General features: G+C 36.5%; 1 protein-coding gene across 1 annotated transcript in view; it reads right to left on the bottom strand.

The window, feature by feature from the left end:
- Positions 1-5,714: 5,714 nt before the first annotated feature.
- MAPK1 (mitogen-activated protein kinase 1) overlaps positions 5,715-10,831 on the bottom strand; it is a 49,906-nt gene continuing 44,789 nt past the window's right edge. Inside the window, exon 9 of the mRNA XM_048822293.2 lies at positions 5,715-9,917. The gene's annotated coding sequence lies outside the window, so the exon portion shown is untranslated. The remainder of the gene's footprint in view (positions 9,918-10,831) is intronic.

Genomic DNA, 10,831 nt, shown 5'->3' with positions numbered 1-10,831 from the left:
TTAACATAGCACCAGAAGCCACCACTGTGTGCTGTTAAACACTATTAAATGGTAGTAGTAGCTCCCTAAAAACCAAACAAAAAAATGACAGTGAGGACACTCTCTCCCACAGCTGTAATAGCCTGGAGAGACTGTCAAACCAACATAGTCTGCACTGGTGACAACCAACTAAACAATGGAAAGGCAACTTTTAAAACAGAATTTGCACAGTAATTATTATTTCCACTACTAACTGCATGCAGAATATCTTTGTGCTTTTGCTTTTGGTACCATACCACTTATTGTCACAAGGAGAAAACCAGTGATTAAGTTTATCACACTTGAATCATGCAGACCTTTGGAACACTAGAACACCACATTATGCCTGAAGGAATGTGCAGTGAAACATGTCAGCAATTCAACTGTAAATAGTTAATACAGTTCTCCTAAAATACCACCTTCACCAAGCTACTCTTTTCAATGTCAGAAAAAAAAAAAAAAACTTTTGCAGCTGAACTCAAAGTTATGACTTGACTCTATTCCCCCACATTTGGTCACAGTTCCCCTTTCCCCATATGGAGCATCTTGTGACCTCATGTTTAGCTTCATAATGTTTTCCATAACAACCTACTTATAGCCAAGTTACCTGAAGTAAAAACAGAAAGCTATCCACTTATACTAGCAGAATTTAGCAAAACTCATCCAAATATTTAAGCTTAAAAAGTGGCCTACAAAGGATTTTTTAAAAATTTGGCTTATGAGTTGTTTTATTTCTTTATTTAAAGAAAGCCTGAAAGGTTTTTATGTTTTAGAAAAAGGCTGAAGTTTTTGCTTAAAAAACCCTAGAAACAGTAGGAGTGTCAAGTTTGGCCTTCCTTTGTTTTGCTGGTGAACATCCGAGAGGTCTCAGAGATATTTGTTAGTTTTAATACCTTCAACTGAAGAGCCAAATGAGTTAGAGCTTTAACCAACACTTCCTTTACCAAACGTGTCCGTCACTAAAGCGAAACAAGGGTCAGTAAAAAAAAAAGTTTTTAAAAAACAGTGGCCACCTGACTGTTCAACTCATTTTTGTGGTGTGTCTATTTCACTAGTTCTCAAGTCAGTATACTCCAGCCTAGACAGAGTCTGACTTCCTAATTTTTTTTTAAAAGGTAGGAAAAAAGGATCTTTCACGCCTTAATACATCACAACGAACCAAAAAAGGCATATGCCAAATCTTTAAGTGATCATAAATTCAAGTTTTAACATATTTTGCATGCTTTTATATTCCTTTTTTACCACAGAAGCATGGTTTTCAAAGGTCATATATCAAACATTGTGGCTAGATAGGAAATGCACTGACCTATCTTCTCTCTGACTTGAATACAAGCCCAGCATTAGCTCTAATAAAATTAATGATAGCTGCAGCTCATATTCCCCACCAAGTAAATAAGGTACAATTAAATGTCTATGCTAAAGAATCCCTCCGCCACCTGACACAGAGCCGAAGCTACCTACCATCAAAAGAAAGGGCAATCTTACCAGATGTACAGTGGAAACAACTGTCAATAATACTCGGGACTAGTAGTATTTACTTCCATTTTAGAGATGAGGAACAGAGGGCAGGTGAGTTACTCAAACCTACACATCAAGTTCTATGAGCAGAGCTAGAATCAAAATTCTATGTTCCCATCCCTATGATCTATCTGTCCACTAGATCAAGCTGCCTCTATCTGGGACAAGTTTTCAGTGCAGTAGCTTTAAGCTATTTAAGTTTCTATGGCTATTCAGTCTTTCACCTACACAATAAAATATTAATTTTACAACAGCGCCATTTAAAGCAGCTGTAATGGCACGGTCTGGACCATGCTAGTGTTGTGATTTCTCAAGAGTGATCAAAACAGACTAGTGGTGTAGGAGAGACATATTAAAAAATGTATTTATATACATACAAACACACACAATAGTGATCTTGGGGCCAATGATATCTTTTTGCATGGTAGGGCATAAGAGTTTGAATGTTAACCACACTAAGAATTTCAAACAAAGAAAGTTCCCAAATGTCACTCAGCATGCATGCTGCTGTGTCTCTTCACATTACTGATGGATCACAAAGCATTCTTTGCTTCCCAAAGCCTCCATTTCAGAGCTTTGTGACACCTAGAGGAACATTATGCGGTTTTTAACTATGCTCTTCAGTGACATACTGTTTGATCTAGGAGGAATCTGAAAAGCTATTTTGTAAAAGCTTTAGCCACCACCTTTACCAAGATGAGTCTCAAACCATCAAATAACAAATTCCCCCTTTAACAGAAGTGGGAATCCATCAAAATGTCTTTAATGCAGTACTAGTGGAAAACAATTCACCACTATTCAGAGGTTATAAAAGTGTTAGAGCAGAGGCTATTCTGGCACTTGGAGAAAGGAAAACTACTTACCAACAATCTAGCTAGAGTTCTCTGAATGCAAAATCTCTGCAGATCCCCACTGTAGGAATTGCATGCCATCTCTCAAGTCTTGGAATCATTCAATACACTTGTGGGTCCTAACTGCAGATCATAGTATTCTGAGGCAATAATAGCCTGTGGCCCCAAATGCCCTCAGTTTCTCTTTGTCTGTTTGATGTCTAGGGTGAAATCCTAGTCCCTCTGAAGACAATGAGTGGGGACAGGTTTTCACCCTTAATCTTAAAATGCTGAAAGAGCATGGAGCAAAAAGGTCAGTGTAGCTCTGCAGAGAGCCTTCACAAAACTCACTGCAGAGAACTCAGAACTAGTTACTGCAAAGTAACCTTTTCTTTTCCGTGTAATTATCGCTACCAAACTCTGCTGTAGAAATTGGTAAATTGTAGAAATCCTTTGGAGGACTGCTGGTGAGAGCTTAACTGAATAGAAACAGGACTGCCCTTCCAAAATAAGCCCCCAATCTGGCTCTACCATTATGAGTAATGTAAAGAGCCTCCTCCCAAATCCTTTTGGGGAAGGGAGTTCTCCCCGCACCCAAAGCCCACTCCAGAAAGGTGGCGGAGAGCTCTTCAGAATTTTTTCATCTGAAAGAGCCTGAGTGAGAAGAACATAAGCAAAAGTTTCTTACACATGGTCTTCATTGTCTTTTCCTTCTGAAGATGCTACGGCTTTCCAGATGACTAGTTAAATATCCTCCCCTCTTTAGTCCAACGTGACATATCAAAGGCCATGTTCACGAATCCTAATGAGTAGATTTGTCCTTTGTCATGACAGTAGTGAAGCTCTTGCTCTGGATGGATACCAGTGGGAAAGCTCACCCTGTTCTGGAATGATCTAAAAGTCCTGCCTTTGGCAAGTAAGGTGGCAGCTGTAAAAATTCTCCGATAAATATGTTAATCAATTTTTATTAGCACAGCTCTAGCTATGAAGATATGCATGTAATACCAGTCATTATGATTGCTAGGTGCTACTGGCACCTTATCTGGGGTGGGGGAGAATACGCTTCCCCAAAAGGAAATACAACCTTCTTGTGACCACGAACTAATTCTGCACATCTTGACATATGAAGCTGCAAGGACTGTTTGCAAAGCTACAAGGACTGCATGTAAATTGACTTGTCATACCAGTACCTCACAAGGAAGGGGGAAAAACAAGGGGGAGAAGATGGGTCTTGAAAATGCAGAGAAAAGTGAGAGGTGGTGGTTAGGAAATGAGCAGCTATTACCATTTTCATAGTTGTTCATTACACACAGGATACTCAAAGATTTGAAAGCAGAAGGCCTTTTCAGAGTCTAGTTCCTCAGAGGCTAAAGTTCCCAACAGCAATGGGGAATCTCCCAGTGAATAGGAGTGCTGAATACAAGGACTGCTCCAAATTCAAGAAACGTTAGAAGGTTCCATAATATTCCTACAGAACATCACCTCCATCTGTTGAGTTGGTTTCTCAATCAGAACAGAGATGGATTTTGGATCCAAGTGTCCTACCTGAACTTATTGGGTCAATAAGTATGCCAATATTGACCTGTGGATCTGAACTGCTTGCAACTCAGGGAGGCTCTTTGCACTAAACTTTCCCATTGAAGGGTTTGTGTGCATTAGGGTGTATCAGGATTTGTCTATAATCCTTTTCATATAATGAAGACCGATTCTGTATGTATGGATCAGGATAACGAATGTTCTGTCAAATTGGCTAAAGACTTCAAAATACTCTTTTTAATGAAGAGGACAACTGTAGAGAAGATTTGAGATTTAATGGAAATAACCAAATTCAAATACTTTGATTTCAGATCAGAATCCTACTGTACTGAAGACACTGATCCTACTGATATCAAAAGGTAATCAATAAAGCTTCCTCAGAGGATAACTGAGCTTGTTCTTTCCCTTACTGCATGCCTGATGAGTAAAACTTGTGCAAGCTGAACAGTCCTGAAGGAAATCCCTTCTAGGTATTTCAACCATCTGAAGTGCTGATTATGGACATCAGATTTACAGAAAAGATAGAGCACCTCTGAATCTTAAATAATTCTTTGGGTCTTTCATCTAATTATCTTGCTAATACAAAAAAGAGCAATAAATTAAGATTTGATTTAATTAATATACTGCCTATTTCACCAGCGTACACTTCTAATTCTTCCCATTGCCTGACTGCAAATGGGACTTTACCTCTCGCTCCCTGATCCTCTGCTGTCTGGCTCCATGGAACAGCACAAGGAGCATGCACGGTAATTCAGCTAACTACTACTTATGGAGATTGTCTTGTTTCAGGCTCTCTGCTGACAGTCAGGCACAACTGCATATTTATACTCATGTTTTCTAAGTTATCTGAACAAACTAAAAAACAAGAAGTGAAAGCTGGGATCCAGGAGCGGCTTCCATGCAGATTCCTTTGCTAGGTAATCACAAAATACACTGTGCCAGTAGAGCAGGCCAGGTCTGCACTACCGAGTTATGTCGATTTAAAGCAGCTAAGTTCACACTGCCCTCACCAATGTATTTCAAACCATGACCCAACTCAACTCCCTTTTACACAGGTAAAACATTAAAAAATATTAATGTTAATAAAGTTAAACTGTATGATTAACAAAGAAAGATTAAAAAATAAAGCAGTAGGCATTAGGTTAACCAAAACAGGCTGAAGATAAGAGATCTGAAGGAAAATGGAATTGGAATGTAATTACAACTCCTTTGCAACATGTCCATGATCACAAGCAGAATTACAAGCCTGGCTCTAATTCTACATGGAAGCCAAAGAGTGGAAAGCAAAAGTAACCTGGATCTGTTTTTCTTGTAACTAAAGCTAGTTTGAATAACTGTCACCCCAAAATGCTAGGTGTTGAATGTAACAACAAATTCCTCATCAGAGTTTCTTATATAAGTGTAAATCATGTATTAATATCAAGTATCTGAAGGACTAAAGAATCCTCATACATTGGAATTTATTTGCACCACCATGTATTCAACATTTACTTGAAAGCCCCGTTGCCTTTTTAACCCTATTGCTGTAAGCATTAAATGAAGGTCTGCCTACTGCTGGGGAATTTACCCTATCAACTGTTGGATGGTCACAAGTTCTCATTTCAACCAGGTAGATAGTACTTATGTATTGGGGGGCCCCCAAAAACCCAAACATCAGTTTCCTGTATATTTTTAAACAATATTTGATTAATGTAGGTTACAGTCATCAATTAAACGCTTAAACTGATAAAGTCAATTTTTAAATAATAAATAGCAATTAGTATTAAAAAGTGAAATTCCAGTCATTCTATATATGCACAATACTATGCTACATTGGTAATACAGGGACACAATTTAATGATTTTCTTTGCATTTGTTTTTACAAGAGTCAGATGCCAGAAACAAACAGAACATTCAGTTAACTGATTTTGAAAAAAATTATGCATGTTTACAACATCAAAAGAATCAAGACAAAATATAAACCTTTGCTACTTACAATTGTTCTATACAGATTAACCAAATCACAAATCTGTCACAATATAAATGTTTAATTGTTACAATATAATGAATAAGAACATACAGAAAATGATTTTTATAAAATTTTCCTTTGTTGTGTCTTTTAACGTATCATTGTAACTAAGTTAGCTATGCAGGACTTTTGGGGTACATGACTAAGAAGGCACCAACAGTACAAAGCAAATACAAAGCAGTTTGAGTATTTTTTTTTTGTTTTGTTTTTTTTAAAGAGTGTTCTACACTGATACAACACAAGAAAAGGCAACAAAGTAAGTAAATCTCCTGGAAACTTTACAAATTTGTTCTGGATTTACAAAGATATTCCAACTTTTAAATTTCTTCCAATGCATCACATAGTTTTGATCGCAGCACATGCTACAAGTATCACTGTAAGCTTCATTTTACTAAATGTAAACTTTTCATTATTTTAGCGTGATGTATTTCAGTCACCACCAACTAAACCATTTGAAAGACCAATGTGTTCAAAACTTATGCAAAAGGATTGTTCAGTGCCTTTTTTAAGCCACTGCATTTACAAAAATATTTCCCCTAAAATTTGGGATTGCTCGAAGACACTGTTGTATAAATATAAAAGTACTATGCAAGGGACCCAAATCATGTGCGTATCTGTGTCTGCGAGGACATATATTTATACCATATCACTGGCTGTAAAATCAATCAATAAGTTTATTGATAATCAGGGGTCTACATAAGCTACACTAACATAAGCAAATATATTAATAAAAGTGTATATCTACGGTATAGTTATTCAGCAGATTGTTTGTGACATGGTATAAATATATTGTAGCACATTACGGTGGCAGCAATAACAGGGTTTCCCCTCATTCATTCACTAAGGATAACCATGCTTAACTCATCTATGGTTTCATTTGGCCATGTAATCATCCCCAACTCCTGAAAGCAAATAGTGCATTACACTGTTCACCCTGTATTGTGGATTGCACACTCCAAATTTTATATATTATCTAAAATATTGATATGAGGAACTTTGATGCCAAAGTCATGAAAGCAGAGCTCAAAAAGTTTATCAGAGCCACCAAAACAGAATTTCCTTGAATTACATGTTTATGTATTTGCATTTCTTTATCTATAAAGGTTGGAATGTTTTTGATAGTTCCATTTACATTCCTTATACAAAAAATGTCTTTACTGTTAATAGGCATATCATATGTGTCACATCAATAACAATATGCCTTTCGGTTCTCTACTAGTCTATGGGAATTTCCGGAAATATAGTCTACAAATACACAGAATAGGCAAGAAAAATCAAGCATGAAATGATTAAATAATTCACATAACAGTGTTATTATAGGCACCTTCTTTTAAAATATTCTCCAACCTGACAAAATCATGCTTCTGCAGTTGAGACAATGAGTTCAACTCAACATCATCCAATGACATTTTGATGAAGCAGTTAGTGGTTTCATGCCAATCTGATTCAGCAGTAATAGCTAAGGAAGAAAGAGCCAAAGCACCAGATGTTAGTAAATCAAACCCATGGCTTCTCTTTTTTAGGGATGCAACTTGATGGTAAATTCGTAAATGGTAAAAAAAAATCTAACATTAAAAAGAAAATAGTCAAAAGATAAATGAGAAAGGGGTGCATGAAATAAGCTGCCAAAGCTCTTCCTTAATAAGTTAAAGTTGAGGTGTTACAAACTAAATGTTTCAATAACAGTCTTCTTTCCATATTTTTCCAAATCAACTCCTGTAGTGACCATGATCATGCAAGTGACCAAGAATCTAGATATAGTTTAGCTTTTAGAAACTGAGTGAGGAAAGTGTTTTGGTAAAGATATAACGCGCAGACACGTCAAAAGAGATTTTTACACTAGTATCAACAGTCGAGTGCAGTATTGTAGAAAAGTTGTTAGCATAGGCTCTATACCAGCAATTCAACGATCAACTTAGCAGTGTTCTGATACTGCTCCTAATATATATCGTATTCATGGACCACAGGATTTTTCTAACAGAAAATGCCCTTTGAAGATGAATCCTTGTTTATTAAAAATTAGTTTTGGCAGACTACCACCACCTACAACAAATAAAAATTCAGAATTCTATATCTGGTAAGCACCCTTATAAACTGAGAATCTAAGTTAAAGGCTTTCTAAATTATCTTGAAAAGCAGACAGAGAAGTGCTATGAGGAAGCCTGGGATAATATACCAGCAAGCATCCTTATATACTACAGTAACAAACGGAACCTGATTTCCATTCAAACACTTTATCCAAAAGGAAACCAAAAACTAATTCTTAATATTAATGTGAAGATGTAAGATTTAAATTTATTTCCATGAATTACAAGTGCATTTTATTCATATTAGCAGGCAATCTTTATACAATCCGTTCTTCACTGCTGCCAAAATAAAGTGAGAAAAGACAGCAGAGAAATGGAAAGCTAAAAATAGAACTAGTTTTCCTAAGTTATTTGTTGAATAGCATTTCAGTTGAACACAATTCAGAGGTAACAATAGATTTTTTTCAATCATAGGCATGTGGCACTTAGACAATCATCTTTGCACAGAAAGCTTTAACAGTCATGCGAGGGCACAGTAATTATTTTAAACAAGGCAAGTTTCTCACCACAGAGAGCAGTGGGGAAAGAAAAGGAGGCACTGCACTGGAACAGAACATCTAGGAAACTCCACATTATACAATTTCAGTAACAAATACTTGAAAATATCATTAAAAGGTATACAGTTTTAAACATGATTTAGTGCTAGCTTTGTTTGGCTGTCCTAACTCAGCATCATCAGAAAAGTTTGATAGTACTTGACAAGAGAACAGTACTTCACGTCACGAGCTCACAGAGGCTTGATTACAAATCATCATAACGTAGGCTGCAAGAAATTAACTTGAGATGGTGAAGTGCAGTAGTAGCAAAAGTAAATTCAAACTTTCTCATTTAAAGATGCAGTGTTTCTCTCAGCAAGAACCCTGAATGTTATTAGTTAAATTCAAATGTTATATAAACTAATCACCCTCATTTGAAGTGTATATAGTACATTGGTATATATAGTAAGTAGACTGAGTTTAGTAACAGCACATTTTGGTTTCTCTGCTTACTAATGCATATGGATGCCTTCTACTAAGGAAAACATTCATAATTAGGTAAATATGCCATTGTGTTCTTTATTAATCTTTCAACACACAGTGAATAAATATATTAGTGAGCTGCCACTTTCATTCTTTTTGCATAAATCTTGTAAACACTACATAGAGCATGAACTTTGGAAGTACTATACCTCCAGAATGGTACAAGTATCCACGATCTTTTTAGAAAAGGCAGGGGAAATGTAGGATTTTTTTCACTACATAGGAAAAAATGTTCTAGATGGGTAGATGAATTCTGTTAGCTAAGTTGTATTCCTAGATATTCACTAATATGCTGTGCAGAATTTATGTACAGAATAAGAAACCTAAATAAGTGCATAAGCAAGATTAATGCAAATGTGGCCTATGCTGTAATCTGTAATTGCGTATATATGAATGAGTTCCCATTGTGAGTAAACGGTTACTGTATAAAGGTGAAGTGCAAAAAAATTGGGATGTCACTGACTTAAAGTGCCCTGAATAGTAGCTTTCCCTAAAAAATGCCAGTGACTTCAGTAAATCAGAAAAACACAGTTCATGGTGCAAACTTCTATGGGTTAATGAGTTATCTGCTTGGTTAATGATACAGGAGTGAAAGGAACTACTGCATCTTTCAAACCAGAAAGCAAGCAGTTAAAGTATGGTCAGCAGTGGGTGCACTTATAGTACAGTACTGCAACAGGTCAACAATGGGCATTATGGATAGGACTGTCAATAACAATTCTTCAGACTTAAAGAATTAATTGAAAGCATAAAAAGCCAAAACTACCAGTAACTGTCCTCCTGAATGGCTCAAAGGAGTTAGTGGATAAGCTGAGATAGGCCATAAGACATGACCAAGGATACAAGAACTGGGAAGAGGAACAGCAACGTTTGAGCATGCCCAGTCCTTTAAGTCCTTGTCCTACAAAAAACAAAACAAAACAGGTTTTAATGAAGCAGATCTGAACAAGAAATTGTAATTTAAAGATAAGAAAAATTACCAGTATTTCTGTATCTCACACACATAAATTCGGACTGACAAGTTGCAGCTAATCACAAAAGTCAAAGGCAGCAGTACCAATATATTCGTAAGATTTTCAAATCCCACCCTCTTTTGCCCTTGTTCTATAGAAACTTTCCAGGGGTTCAGACAAACTGTCTAAGAGAGAAAATTTTCAGAACTCCTAATATGAATTGATTTATTACCCACAGGAAACATACTAAACTACCAGGAGGATGTTCTAGATTGCTGTACCTGAGATGCAAAAATATTTACAAATAATGAAAGATTAAGAGAATCATATTTCCGTACCCTCAGATCCACCAATCCAAACTGATGGAATCTTACTACCAGTACTAAAAACAGAATAGGGAGGGAGTTCAACAGGAACCAACGTTCTTAAAATGTATCACCTAACTGGAGGCAAAGCTATCCAAGCTTGCAGTACTCGGTTAAAAGGCAAATATGGGGAAACTATAGTTCTGCCGAGTTCTTTCAACAAGCCATTGCCTTGGTGGAATGTCCTAACATTTGCAGGACAGTCACCTTGGTAAACCTTCCTCAAGGAAGTCTAGCATGTACAGTAGAGAAAAAAGTTGATAATGACTACTACGCAGGAAGATGATTTTTTCAAGTAACAAACTACGTACATTCTTTTGTGAATTGAAGAATATCAGCTACTTTTATATAGGCTGTCAATGCCAGAGACCAGTCTCAAGACAGTAGATTTTGAATCTCAGGGAGTAGTGTAGGCTTGAGAGAGAAATTTAGACTCATCAAGATCACATACATTACAACAATGGGACTGGATTTGTCTTTCTGAATCATCCTTACCA

The sequence above is a fragment of the Caretta caretta genome, chromosome 15 (assembly GCF_965140235.1).
Source record: "Caretta caretta isolate rCarCar2 chromosome 15, rCarCar1.hap1, whole genome shotgun sequence".
Classification (NCBI taxonomy): Eukaryota; Metazoa; Chordata; order Testudines; family Cheloniidae; genus Caretta; species Caretta caretta.
Note: the sequence above shows the minus strand (reverse complement) of the source record. Positions and strands in the feature narration are given on the sequence as shown.